The sequence below is a fragment of the Oryx dammah genome, unplaced genomic scaffold (genome assembly GCF_014754425.2).
Source record: "Oryx dammah isolate SB20612 unplaced genomic scaffold, SCBI_Odam_1.1 HiC_scaffold_2, whole genome shotgun sequence".
NCBI classification, from domain to species: Eukaryota; Metazoa; Chordata; class Mammalia; order Artiodactyla; family Bovidae; genus Oryx; species Oryx dammah.
Genome location: NW_024070186.1, coordinates 85,609,830 through 85,625,264, shown reverse-complemented (window position 1 = coordinate 85,625,264; position 15,435 = coordinate 85,609,830). Strand labels below are relative to the sequence as shown.

General features: G+C 38.7%; 1 non-coding gene across 1 annotated transcript; it reads left to right on the top strand.

The window, feature by feature from the left end:
* The first annotated feature begins 2,212 nt into the window (after window positions 1-2,212).
* LOC120860229 lies at window positions 2,213-2,319 on the top strand. The gene has a single exon (XR_005720272.1). It is a non-coding gene; the product is annotated as a U6 spliceosomal RNA (small nuclear RNA).
* The last annotated feature ends 13,116 nt before the right edge of the window (window positions 2,320-15,435 follow it).

The following is a 15,435-nucleotide window of genomic DNA, read 5'->3' as shown; positions in this document are numbered from 1 at the left end:
GGGGCTGGTTACCAAGAGACTCAACCATGTGATTAGAGGGTTGGAATTTTCAGCTCCACCCCTCAACCTCTGGGGAAGGAAAAGTGGTTAGATGTTAAGGCAATCATTAATGCCAATGAAATGAAGCTGCCATAAAAATCCTAATCAAGGGGTTTGGAGAGCTTCCAGTTTGGTGAACAAGAACATATCGATATGCCAGTAGGGTGGTGCACCCCAAACTCTGCAGGGACGAAAGGTCCTATAACTCAGGACCCTTCACCCTATGTATCTCTTCATCTGGCTGTTTATTTGTATTCTTTAATTTATTATTTGTAATAAATTAGCACGTGTATACATGCTACATCACTTCAGTCATGTCCAACTCTTTGCGACCCTATGGACTGTAGCCCACCAGGCTCCTCTGTCTATGGGATTCTCCGGGCAAGAATCCTGGAGTGGGTTGTCATGCCTTCCTCCAGGGGATCTTTCCCGCCCAGGGATTGAAACCACGTCTCTTATATCTCCTGCATAGGCAGCTAGGTTCTTTACCACTAATGCCACCTGGGAAACCCCAATAAATTGGCAACAGTAAGTAAACTGTTTTCCAGGGTTCTGTGAGCCATTCTAGCAAATTGCCAAACTTGAGGTGGTCACAGGAACCCCCTGACATGTAGCCAGTTATTCAGAAGTACAAGTTACACTTTGGCATCTGAAGTGGGGGCAATCTTGTGTGACTCAGCCCTTAACCTGTGGGTCTGTGCCAACTCCAGGCAGTTAGTTTTAGAACTGAGTTAAATTGTAGGACATCCAGCCAGTGTCTGCCAAGAACTAGAGAATTGTTTGGTGTGGAAAACCCCACACATCTGGTGTCAGAAGTATTGCATATAGAGAGGAAATGGTGTTTTTCCTTTTAATGATTTATCACAAAGTGAACACAGTCATGTAACCTTAAGCTAAATTAAAAAAAAAAAAAAGAATATTGCTAATATGCCAGATTTGTCATGGCCTTTGTGGCCCCTCTCATTTATTGCTTTTCCTCTCTCTCTAAAAGATAACCACAATCTCTCGTTAAACATTAGTTTTATTTTTGAACTTTTAACAAATGGAATCATACAGTATGTATTTGTAATGCTTTACTGAGATGTAATTCATATATCATACAAGTGACTCATTTTCAATGTACAATTCAAGAGTTTTTAGCATATTCAGAGATGTGCAACTATCATTACCTCAGTTTTGAACATTTACATCATCACAAAAAGAAGCCCTATATCTCTCAGCAGTCACTACCTGTTTCTTCCCAACCCTTCACCCCACTGGACCCAGCACTAGCAACTGTTTATTTTCAGTCTCTGTAGATTTGCCTGTTCTGGACATTTCATATAAATGGGATCATACAATATGTAGTCTTTTGCAACTGGCTTCATTTACTTAGCATGTTTCCAAGGTTCACCCATATTATAGCCTGTGCTTGTATTTCATTCCCTCTTTATTGCCAAATAATATTCCATTATGCAATGTTATGGACTGAATCGTATCCCCTACCCGCACTGTAAATTCACATGTTGAAGCCTTAACACCCAATGTGATTTGGAAATAGGAACTTTAAAGAGATCATTACAATTTTATGACATTATAAGGGTGGAGCCCTAATCCAATGTGACTACTGTCATTACAGGAAGAAGAGTCATCAGGGAGGTACACACATGAGAGAAAGGCCATGTGAGGACACAGTGAGAAGGCAGCCATCTGCAAGCAAAGGTGAGAGGTTTCAGGGGATAACCAAACCTATCAACACCTTGTTATTGGACTTCTAGCCTCCAGCAATGTGACAAACAATTTCCTGCTGTTTAAGCCATCCAGTCTGTGGTATTCTATTATGGCAGCCCCAGTAGACTAATGCATGAGCCAAATGGAATTCCTAGAGCTGAAAAATGCAAAATCTAAAATTTAAAATTTACTAGGTTGGACTTCACTGGTGGTCCAGTGGTTGAGTCTGCCTGCCAATATAGGGGACCAAGGTTTGATCCTTGGTCTGGGATAATTCCACATGTTGTGGAGCAAATAAGCCCATGTACCACAGCTACTGCAGCCTGCATGCTCTAGAGCCCCGTGCTCTGCTAAATCCGAAGCCACTGCAATGAGAAGCCCTCACATTGCAACTAGAGAAAGCCCACGTGCAGAAACAAAGACCCAACACAGCCAAAAAAAATAGCATTAAAAAAAATATATTGTGCTTGCTTTGGCAGCACATATACTAAAATTGGAACGATACAGAGTAGATTAGCATGGCCCCTGCGCAAGGATGACATGCAAATTCGTGAAGCGTTCCATATTTTTTGGTGGATTCATGTTGATGTATGGCAAAACCAGTACAATATTGTAAAGTAATTAACCTCCAATTAAAATAAATGAATTTATATTTTTTAAAATGTATTAAAAAATTTACTGGGTAAATTAGGCACTGGAGATGAAAGCAGCAATGGGTCTGAAGACAGGGCACTAGAAACCTTTTAAACTGAAGCACGGAGAAGTAAGGCTGAAAAATAACTAACTAGAGCCTCAGTAATGTGTGAGACGATATAAAGAGTTCTGACATATGTGTACTGGAGTTCCAACAAGAGAGGGAAGCAGCAAAAGCCATTTGATGTCAGAAATATTTTCAAATTTAGTGACACATTAAATTACAAGAAGTTCAAAGAAGTCCAAGCAGAATATACATAAGGAAAAGCATACCAATGTGACTATAGTTGATTACACTGTATTGTATAAATGAAATTTACTAAGACAGTAAAACTTAAATGTTCTCACCAAGAAGGAAAGAAAAAGAGAGACAGATAGGAAGAGAAAGAAAGAGGTGATAGTTGTGATAATTAACTGGATTGGGGACTCCTTTCACAGTGTATATCTATATCAAGTCATCATGTTGTACACTTAAATATAATTTTAATTTGCCAGTAATACTGACAAAACTGATACCAAAGCACAAAAAAATCAAGTTGAAAAACAGTGATTTTGAGGAGAATATTTTAAAAGCTCAAAAGAATAGCGAATTCCCTGGTGGTCCAGTGGTTAGGACATTGTGCTCTCATTGATAGGGCCCAGGTTCAATCCCTGGTCGGGGAACTAAGATCTCACAAGCTGTATGCAATGGCCAAAATAAAATAAAATACACAGCATTATAAACAAACAGAAAGCACCAAAGAATAAATGATAAATTAAATACAGAGAAACAAAGATAAACATTACTGCTGACTTCTCAGAAAAAATACCAGTCAGGAGAAATTGAACTATCATCTTGAAACTGATGAAACCAAACAAAAACAAGGGGTAAAAAACTACCAACCCACGATTGGTAATAGTACCCTTCAGCATGAAGATGAAATAAAAAGACATTTGCAAGTGAAAAAGGTCAGGTTGGGGTAGGGTGAGTCCTTAACACAGCACTCAGACTAGTGTCGCCTTAGCCCCTACAGGCTGCTTGCTACAACAAGACACTGCAGACTGGATAGCTTGTACACAGCAGACACTGTTTCTCACAGTTCTGGAGGCCGGGAGCTCTAAGATCAGGTACCAGCATGGCTGCCTTCCTGTGGGGACACACTTATTTCCTGGCTGGCCTCTTCTTCCTGTGTCCTCAAGTGGTAGAAGGGGTTGGGGATCTCTCTGGAGCCTCTTTTATAAAGCTCCTACTGTAAAACTTACTAATCCCATTCATGGGGCCTCCACCGTCATGACCTAAGCACATTTCCAAAGTCTCCACATCTCCTCTGGAGTTAGGTTTCAACATAAGAATTTGGGGGGAACACTTTCAGACCATAGCAAGTGTCTTTATAAGAAGAGAAAAGACAGACACACACAATGGCAGGTTGCCACTGTGAGGACAAAGGCAGATTGTAGTCCTCCAGCTAAAGCCAAGGAACACCAAAGGTTGGTAGGAAGGTAGGAAGAGACAAGGAAAGATTCTCCCCTACAGGTTTCTTTCCTTGACTTCATATTTGGAAAAGACACACTGGCACTCCTACACAGATTTCTGGATCTCCTTCTTTGCACATATATGCTCCCATCTCTCTTGTAGTCTGGTTCCAGAAATTTTAGTTGCCTCACTCTCTACAAGCTCTGACTCTTTTCTCCTCAGCTCAGCAAGTCTGTCATGCTTTACTTGGAATCCCCCTTCTTATTTGGTAAATGCCACCAGGCAGAAAGCTAGGAAAATTGTAGTGCTCACTTCACTTTTCCTTTCTTTCAGAAATCCCTCTCCTGGGCTGCCTATGGTCCAATGACTGAAGACATATATATTATTTCATATATATTGTGCAGTCATCTAATTTCTTATTGCAGGAGGTTTAGCCTGGTACCAGTTACTCTGTCATGGCTAGACGTATGTATTATTTTTTGACTGGTTCCTTCTGCTTACCATTATGTTTGGAAGAGTTATCCTTGTCGTTGAGTGAAGCAGTTTTATTTTTGTATGGTATTCCATTGTATGAATATATCACCATCTACTTATATATTCTATTGTTGTTAGACATCTGAGTTGTTCCCATTTGTGGGCTATTATAGATAATGCTGCTATGAACGTTCTTGTACATGTCTTTCAGTGTAGAATTCCTGTTGGGTATATATCTAGAGATGGAATTGCTGAGTCACAAGCTGTGCTGATAGTCAAGTTTACACATGTAGCCAATTAGTTTTGCAAAATGGTTGTACCAATTTTTATTCTCATGTGCAGTGTATGAGAGTCTCAGTTGTTCCATACATCATCAGCACCTCATATTGTCAGTTTTTAAGATGCTAGCCATTCTGGTGGGTGTGTTTTAGTTTGTATTTTCTAGTTTCCATGAAACTGATCACCTTTTCATATAATTATTGCTCTTTTGGATATCTACTGGCCCATTCACATCTTTTGCCCATTTTACTATTGGATCTGCTTTTTTCTCTTATTGATTGATCAGTTAATTATTTACTCAGAGTCCTTTGTCAGATATACACATTGCACATATCTTATTCCACTCTGTGGCTTGCCTTTTTGCCCTCTTAATGATGTTTTGATGAACAGATGTTCTTAATTTTAATGTAGTCCAATTTATCAATGTTTTCATTTCATCTTACATATGAAATCTTTCCTTTTCCCAAGGTTATGAAAATGTTCTTTTTCTCTTTAAAAGCTTTCTTACATTATCTATCACATTTAGATTTGCAACGCATCTAGAAATAGCTTTTTGATGAGTCTGAAGAAGAGATCAGATTCATTTCTCCTTCATATGGATATGCAGTTGACCCAGTTCCATTTATTACCAAGACTGTCCTGTTCTCACTACTCTGCAGTGCACCTTTGTCATTAATCAAGTTTCCATATTTATAAGCTTCTATTTCTGTCCTCTATTCTGTCCCATTTATCTGTTTATCTACTCTTGTGCCCATACCACAGTCTTAGTTATTGTAGCTTTATATAATAAGCCTTAATATCACATAGTGAGTCTTCTACGTCTGTTCTTCAAGAATGGGCTGTTCTGAACCATTTGCATTTTCATATAAAATTTACAATAAGCTTACTAATTCTTATAATAATACTAGCTAGGATGTTGATTAGGGTTACATTGATATCTTTATAATATTTAGTCATCTAATTCATAAATATGAGAAAAACTTTTAAATTTTCTTCAGTTTTTCTCAATCACGTCTTGCACCTTTCTCTGTAGACCTTTTGCATATATTTCTTTAGACTTAATTCTAAGTATTTGATGTTTATTGATGCTATTGTAAATGACATTTAAAAAATTTTCCCTATTGCTGCTGTTAAATAGTAATATTGGCAATTTTTATAAATTTATCCTTTTATTCAGCACCCTAAATTTACTTTTAATTTTAGTAATTCATCTGTAGATTCTTTTGATTTTCTGCATGCACAACCATATTGTCTGTGAATGACAGTTTTACTTCTTACTTTCTAATTCTTAAGTCTTTTTTTTTTCTTTTGCCTCATGCTATTTAGGACCTTCTGGAGGATGTCAAATAGAAATGAAGGATGGACATATCCTTCTCTCCTCTTGTTCCCAACACCAGGGGAAAACATGTTAATATTTACTATGTTTTTAAATAATCCATATCTCAAAGAAGAAATCACAATGGAATTTAAAATGTTGTGCAGTACTTGGATGCAATCTCAAAAATGACAGAATGATCTCTGTTCGTTTCCAAGGCAAACCATTCAGTATCATGGCAATCCAAGTCTATGCTCCGACCAGTAATGCTGAAGAAGCTGAAGTTGAATAGTTCTATGAAGACCTACAAGAACTTCTAGAACTAATGCCCAAAATAGATGTCCTTTTCATTATAGGGGACTGGAATGCAAAAGTAGGAAGTCAAGAAACACCTGGAGTAACAGGCAAATTTGGCCTTGGAGTAGAGAATGAAGCAGGGCAAAGGCTAATAGAGTTCTGCCAAGAGAACGCACTGGTCATAGCAAACACCCTCTTCCAACAACACAAGAGAAGACTCTACACATGGACATCACCAGATGGTCAACACTGAAATCAGATTGATTATATTCTTTGCAGCCAAAGATGGAGAAGCTCTATACAGTCAGCAAAAACAAGACCAGGAGCTGACTGTGGCTCAGATCATGAACTCCTTATTGCCAAATTCAGACTGAACTTGAAGAAAGTGGAGAAAACCACTAGACCATTCAGGTATGACCTAAATCAAATCTCTTATCACTATACAGTGGAAGTGAGAAATAGATTTAAGGGACTAGATCTGATAGACAGAGTGCCTGATGAACTATAGATGGAGGTAGGTGACACTGTACAGGAGACAGGGATCAAGACCATCCCCAAGAAAAAGAAATGCAAAAAGGCAAAATGCCTGTCTGGGGAGGCCTTACAAATAGCTATGGAAAGAAGAGAAGCAAAAAGTAAAGGAGAAAAGGAAAAATATAAGCATCTGAATGCAGAGTTCCAAAGAACAGCAAGGAGAGATAAGAAAGCCTTCCTCAGTGATCAATGCAAAGAAATAGAGGAAAACAACAGAGATAGGGGAAAGACTAGAGATATCTTCAAGAAAATTAGAGATACCAAGGGAACATTTCATGCAAAGATGGGCTCAATAAAGGACAGAAATGGTATGGACCTAACAGAAGCAGAAGATATTAAGAAGAGGTGGCAAGAATACACAGAAGAACTGTACAAAAAAGATCTTCATGACCCAGATAATCACGATGGTGTGATCACTCACCTAGAGTCAGACATCCTGGAATGTGAAGTCAAGTGGGCCTTAGGAAGCATCACTACGAACAAAGCTAGTGGAGGTGATGGCATTCCAGTGGAGCTATTTCAAATCCCAAAAGATGATGCTGTGAAAGTGCTGCACTCAATATGCCAGCAAATTTGGAAAACTCAGCAGTAGCCACAGGACTGGAAAAGGTGTTTTCATTCCAATTCCAAAGAAAGGCAATGCCAAAGAATGCTCAAACTACCGCACAATTGCACTCATCTCAACACGCTAGTAAAGTGATGCTTAAAATTCTCCAAGCCAGGCTTCAGCAATATGCGAACCGTGAACTTCCAGATGTTCAAGCTGGTTTTAGAAAAGGCAGAGGAACCAGAGATCAAAATTGTCAACATCCGATGGATCATGGAAAAAGCAAGAGAGTTCCAGAAAAACATCTATTTCTGCTTTATTGACTATGCCAAAGCCTTTGACTGTGTGGATCACAATAAACTGTGGAAAATTCTTAAAGAGATGGGCATGCCAGACTACCTGACCTGCCTCTTGAGAAACCTGTATGCAGGTCAGGAAGCAACAGTTAGAACTGGACATGGAACAACAGACTGGTTCCAAATAGGAAAAGGAGTATGTCAAGGCTGTATATTGTGACCCTGCTTATTTAACTTATATGCAGAGTACATCATGAGAAACGCTGGGCTGGAGGAAGCACAAGCTGGAATCAGGATTGCCGGGAGAAATATAAATAACCTCAGATATGCAGATGATACCACCCTTATGGCAGAAAGTGAAGAAGAACTAAATAGCCTCTTGAAAGTGAAAGAGGAGAGTGAAAAAGTTGTCTTAAAGCTCAACATTCAGAAAACTAAGATCATGGCATCCTGTCCCACCACTTCATGGCAAATAGATGGGGAAACAGTGGAAACAGTGGCTGACTATTTTTCTGGGCTCCAAGATTGCTGCAGGTGGTGCTTGCAGCCATGAAATTAAAAGATGCTTACTCCTTGGAAGGAAAGTTATGACAAGCCAACACAGCATATTCAAAAGCAGAGACATTACTTTGCCAACAAAGGTCCGTCTAGTCAAGGCTATGGTTTTTCCAGTGATCATGTATGTATGCGAGAGTTGGACTATGAAGAAAGCTGAGCACCGAAGAATTGATGCTTTTGAATTGTGGTGTTGGAGAAGACTCTTGAGAGTCCCTTGGACTGCAAGGAGATCCAACCAGTCCATCCTAAAAGAGATCAGCCCTCATTATTCATTTGAAGGACTGATGTTGAAGCTGAAACTCCAATACTTTGGCCACCTGATGGGAAGAGCTGACTCATTTGAAAAGACCATGATGCTGGGAAAGATTGAGGGCAGGAGGAGAAGAGGACGACAGAGGATGAGATGGTTGGATGGCATCACCGACTCGATGGACATGGGTTTGGTTAAACTCCGGGAGTTGGTAATGGACATGGAGGCCTGGCGTCCTGAGGTTCATGTGGTCGCAAAGAGTCAGACCAGACTGAGTGCCTGAAGTGAACTGACTGGAACAATAATGAAAGTGCGGCACATGTAGCTGGAAGGTTGCAGGTAACACCACACTTAGAAGGAAAATCAGTGAGCTCTAAGTATCCATCTCAAGACATCTGAAAAAGAGGAAATCAAACCTAAAGATAGTAGAATGAAGGGGTTAATAAAGGAAATAATGAAATAGAAATTAGTACTGAATCAGGTATTTATTTGAGTGATAGGGCACAGGCATCTAAATATTTTAAAAATCTTCACTGGTGAATCTGATTTGCAAACAAAATTATGGTGATACCTTGGTCTCAAAAGACACAGGCTTTGAAGGAAATGTCATCCTACAAAGAAAGAGCCAGCCTGCCTTCCTTCTGTTCTCCCTTCCTCTCTCCCTCCCCTCTTCTTTTTTTTTCCCCTCCAAACATAGGATTATTATAAAAGTACTGTGGGTAACAAAGAAGAGACAAAATAGCAGTAAATCTACTGTCTGTTTACCTCTTGTTTGACCTTTGGTGGTAGTATAAACATCATAGACACCAAGAGGATTGTAACATTAGGCCTCTGGGAAACAGAAACCAGAGCTGGAAGTGTCTTCAAGGGAAACATCAAATAATAGCTGTTTCCATTTGTTTCAAGCTTTACAAATGAGGTGAATCAGAGCTCTATGATTGTGCATATAATCCCATGCAGAAGCCAATGGCATGCACATTCCTGAGACTGGCATTGCAGTCTTATTCAAGTTTGCTATTGCTGTCAGCCTGTGCAATTTCCCTGGTTAACCTGCCAAAAGTTTTATGAAAGCTGTCCAGAAATAAACAGATATTGTGAAAGGAGACAAGGGCAGATTCCGGAACTGGAATTCTTGATAATCTTAAATGATAATATATGAAAGACATAGGGAAAAACAGTTTGATTTGCTCCAATTAGGTTGACCCAGAAAGGACAAAGTGTCCAACTCCCTGAGACCCCGTGGACTGCAGCCACAGGATTGTGTCTCTAGGGGGAGCTAAATCTCTGCAGAGCAATGCAGGAAGGGAAAATACTGAAAATTCTTAGAACCAAAAAAGTAATGCCTCATGAAAATCAGTAATGTCAATCAGAAAATTAGAATATGTTATTCAAAAGGGAGCAAGTCTAGGAGTAAGAGGTTTAAGGGAAACAAAGAGAAACAGAAGTGTCTGCTTAGTCCTCTCTCTGGCTTATTCTGGTAACAGACCCCAAACCACCCCCTGCCTCTCCAGTGGGATTCTGTCTCGTGCAACCAAAGAGCTGACAAATAACAGCGGCTATGTGTCATTTTGGAGAACTGATGGTAACGACACCAGAAGTGCTAGTCAGGGCAAGTCAGGGCAGATCAGGTCTAAGTAGTCAAACTTGTTCACCCTCCTGTGCTCCCTACCTAGATTTATGGCATTAGGATCCACCCAGTCACTGAAACCGGAAACCCGGGCTTCCTTCTTGACTCCAAAACCTCTTACTGAAAATGTGACTAGTTATTCTACTTGGCTACCTTAGAATTTATACTGAAAAATGCTCCTTCAGAACACACTATTGGTTCTAACTTCCCCACCTTCCCCAGCAACCTGACTGATTTAGTCTTACCTAGAGATGCCAAAGACGACTCAAGAGGATTTTCAGGACTCTGTGTACAAGCCAATGCATTCAAGTTTGAGTACTGTCCACTTGCAAAAGAAAAAATGTATTAGATTTCTATGATTGATTATTATTTAATTATTATACCAAAGTTGTTTGTCCAAATCCAATATTAGGTATGAGATTCTTACAACTCTTACGTAACTACAAAATCAAAACAAACCTACATATTGAACACAAACCAAATCACAACTAATAAAATTGCCAGTAATAATTTATTACGGTGGCTGATGTTATTTTGCTGAAATTAAATCACCTCTAATATCATGGATTTGGCACTAACTGCTTTAGAGGAAATTTTTTTTCATTTGGCAAATTAATACTACCTTGGGCAGAGTAATGACTCAATTACAAAACATTTCTGTAATTGAACTACATCTATCACTTAATGCATGCATTCTCAGTTCGTGAATTTCAGATGGAAAGAGACACAATAACCTGAATATTTACACGTGCCATGTATTTTGAAACATTTTTAGATTTTATGAGTTTTTTCCAAAGCAGACACTGATAACATATTTAAGATCATTTAAAAATTAAAATGGGAGTAACTATGGTTCAGGCATCCAAAATGGAGCTGGGTGGCCATTGTGGATGTGGTTTTAGACATGTCCCTGTATCACTGAGAACTTGAACCTTCTGAACTGTATATAACTCAGACACCATCAGCCATTTTCAAAACAATATCTACTAGCAGCTCTTAGATGCAACCTTGTAGTTTCAAAGCCCCCCAACTCTACTTAGCAACTACGTAATCGTCTTGAACCCCAACTAATCCTTGCTTAACAAGCACCCTTACTTCTTGCCAGATCCAATCCTAATTCTTGACAATTTATGTAACTAACTGTGACCTTGCAGTTTTTGCCTGTATAAGCTTCCTCCATTTTGTAGTCCAGAAGAACACATTTCAAGTGCTTTCTTAGATTTGTGCTTCCCAGGCTGCAGTCCTAACAAACCCCAAATAAAAGCTTTTCTTTTCTTTCTTTTTTTGCCTCCACCAGGTCTCCATTCTTTGAACCCTTGTTAACAACATGATTTAGAAGATACATTTTTCCTGTTACTTCTGCTACTGCTGTTGATGAGTGGAGCAATGATGATGGAAGATTGGGGAGGGCATTTATTGACACATATTGAGTGACATTCTTAGTTCTGGGGGATCTGTCCCTGCTGAACAACCAAAGTATTTCTGTTGAAAATGTGCCCAGTTTAAACCCTTGTTTGTATTGTTATTTCTAACACAACTTTCAAACTAGAAAAAGCAAGCATGTAAAAAGCATGTAAAATCTATGGAGAAAAAATTCTAATTTTAAGTGAAAAATTAGTGATAACTCAAAGAAAGACAAACCTCAAAGGCATGAAAGCTTCAAATGTTCTATGTATAAAGACACTGGTTAGTAAGTAATAGGTTTGGAAAGAACACACTAAGAAACTTGTCTTGAAAATGTACTTTTTATAGCAAGCAATCTTTAAAAAATCAGTTTTGAGATATAACTTATATACAGTAAAATTCAAAATTTGAAAAAGCACAGGAACACCTCTGGTGGTCTCATGGTGAAGAATCTGCCTGCTAATGTAGGGGACACGGGTTCAATCCCTGGTCTGGGAAGATTCCATATTGCTGAGGGGCCACTAAGCCCATGTGCCACAGCTGCCTGCAGGCTCTAGAGCCTGTGCTCCTCAACAAGAGAAGCCACCACAAGGAGAAGCCTGCTCACTGCAACTAGAGAGCAGCCTGTGCTCTCCTCAACCAGAGGAAGCCTGCACACAGCAGTGAAGACCCAGAGCAGCCCAAAACAAACAAATAAATAATAATTTTTTAATAAAATAATTTGAGAAGTGCAGTTTGTTGAGTTTTGACAAATGTTTATAGTTATGTGACCACCACCACAATCATGGTAAACCTCACAGAATATCACCCCTATTACTCCCAAAATTTCCCTCGTACTTACTTGCAATTAATTCTATACCCACCTCTGACCTCTGGTGACCTCTAATCTGCTTTCTGCTTTGCTTTTTCTAGAGTGTCACTTAAGTAGAATGATACAGTATTTTGGTCTGACTTCCTTTACGTATCATAATGTTTTTGAAATTTTCTTGAATGTATCAACAGTTTGTTCCTCTTCTTAGTAATATTCCATGATATGGACATACTATAATGTGTTTAAATAGTTACCAGTTGATGGACATTTCGTTCGTTTTCAATTTGGCTATTGTGAATAAGTAGCTATAAACTTTTGAGTAGGGACCTTTGTATGGACCTAAGTTTTTATTTCTCTTGGGCAAATATCTACGAGTGGATTTAGTGGGTCATAGGTAATTATGTTTGACTTCATAAAAATTACCTAACTTTTCTTCCAAAGTGGCTGATCCATTTTTTTATTCTTAACAATATAAGAGAGTTCCAGTTGCTCTGCATCCTTTCCAATATTGCCAATCTTTTTAATTTTAGCTATTCTGATGGATATGTGTAGATATAACCTTGTAATATTGTGTTTACCTAGTGACTATTGATGTCAGCTACCTTCTCATGTGAAGTGAAAGTCACTCAGTTGTGTCCAACTCTTTGCGACCCCATGGACTATACAGTCCATAGAATTCTCTAGGCCAGAATACTGGAGTGGGTAGCCTTTCTCTTTTCCAGCAGATCTTCCTGACCCAGAAATTGAACCGGAGTCTCCTGCTTCGCAGGTGGATTCTTTATCAACTGAACTATGAGGGAAGCCCATATCTTCTTACCTTCTCATGTACTTATTAGCTATTTGTAAATTCACTTCGGTGAAGTGTCTGTTCAAATCCTTTGTTCATAATGAATATGTATGTAAGTCCTTTAACAGATACGTGTTCTACAAATATTTTCTCCCAGTTTATGGCTTGCCTTTTTATTTTCAGATTTTTTTTTTTTTTTTTTTGAGGAGCAGGGAGGAGCAGAAGTTTTCCATTTTGGTGAGGTCCAACTTGGACTTCATCTTTTTCTTTTATGGTTCATGCTTTTTGTGTCCTAAGAAACCTTTGTCTAACTGAAAGCCACAAGATCTTTTTCTGTATTTCCTACTTTTTATAGCATTAGCATCATGCGAAATGCTGGGCTGGATTAAACACAAGCTGGAATCAAGATTGCTGGGAGAAATATCAATAACTTCAGATATGCAGATGACACCACCCTTATGGCAGAAAGCGAAGAACTACGTAGCCTCTTGATGAAAGTGAAAGAGGAGAGTGAAAAAGTTGGCTTAAAACTCAATATTCAGAAAACTAAGATCATGGCATCCGGTCCCATCACTTCATGGCAAATAGATGGGGAAACAATGAAAACAGTGACAGACTATTTTTTTTTTTTTTTTGGCTCCAAAATCACTGAAGATGGTGAATGCAGCCATGAAATGAAAAGACACTTACTTCTTGGAAGAAAAGCTATGACCAACCTAGACAGCATATTAAAAATCAAAGACATTACTTTTCCAACAAAGGTCCATCTAGTCAAAGCTATGGTTTTTTCCAGTAGTCATGTATGGATGTGAGAGTTGGACTATAAAGAAAGCTGAGCACCGAAGAATTGATGTTTTTGAACTGTGGTGTTGGAGAAGACTCTTGAGAGTCCTTTGGACTTCAAGGAGATCCAACCAGTCCATCCTAAAGGAAATCATTCATTGGAAGGAATGATTTCCTGAATATTCATTGGAAGGACTGATGCTGAAGCTCCAACACTCTGGCCACCTGATGCAAAGAACTAACTTACTGGAAAAGACCCTGATACTGGGAAAGATTGAAGGCAGAAGGGGACGACAGAGGATGAGATGGTTGGATGGCATCACCAACTCAATGGACATGAATTTGAGCAGGCTCCAGGAGTTGGTGATGGACAGGGAAGCCTGGCATGCTGCAGTCCCTGGGGTTACAAAGAGTTGGACACAACTGAGTGACTGAAGTGAACTGAACTGATAGTATTAGCTCTTATGATCCATTGTTTATGGTATAAAGTAATGGCTGAGGTTCATTTTTTGGCATATGACATCCAATTGTTCCAGCAATATTTGTTGGAAAACCATAATTGGATTGTGGTCCATGGTGGATGATGATGTTGGAAATACCACATTGAATTACTTTGCTGAAAATGTTTGCCATAAACATGCAAGACAATAAGTGCATAAAAGGATGCTCAGGATAACAAGTTTTTTTTTTTTTAGAAGTTGTTAGGAAATGCAAATCAAAACTACAATGAAATAATTCACACTGACTCCAATGGCTACAATAAAAAGAAAAAACAAATGTTGGTCAGGATGTGGAGAAATGGGAATCTTCATAATTTGCTGCTCAGAATATAAAATGTTGCAGTAACTCTGGAAAACAATTGGGCAGTTCTTCAAAGTATTAAATACATAGTTATTGTGTGTGTGTGTCTGCACAGTTGTGTCTGACTCTTTGAGACTCTAAGGACCGTAGCCTGCCAGGCTCCTGTCCAGTCCATGGGGTTTTCCAGGCAAGAATACCGGAGTGGATTGCCATTTCCACCTCCAGGGGATCTTCCCAACCCAGGAATTGAACCCAAGTTTCTTGCGTCTCCTGCATTGGCAGGAAGATTCTTTACCACTGAGCCCATTAATCACAGTAGCCCTGAAGTGGAAACTACCTTACACATCTATCAACTGATGAGTAAAAAATGTGATATATACACATATATTTGTGTATATGTATATACTTGTATACAAACACATGTAATGGAATATTTGGCTATAAAAAGTAATGATGTAAAGACTCTACCAGAAAATTACTAGAGCTAATTAATGAATATAGAAAAGTTGCAGGATATAAAATCAACACACAGAAATCCCTTGCATTTCTATACACTAATAATGAGAAAGTAGAAAAAGAAATTAAGGAAACAATTCCATTCACCATTGCAACAAAAAGAATAAAATACTTAGGAATATATCTACCTAAAGAAACTAAAGACCTATATATAGAAAACTATAAAACACTGATGAAAGAAATCAAACAGGACACTAATAGATGGAGAAATATACCATGTTCATGGATCAGAAGAATCAATATAGTGAAAATGAGTATACT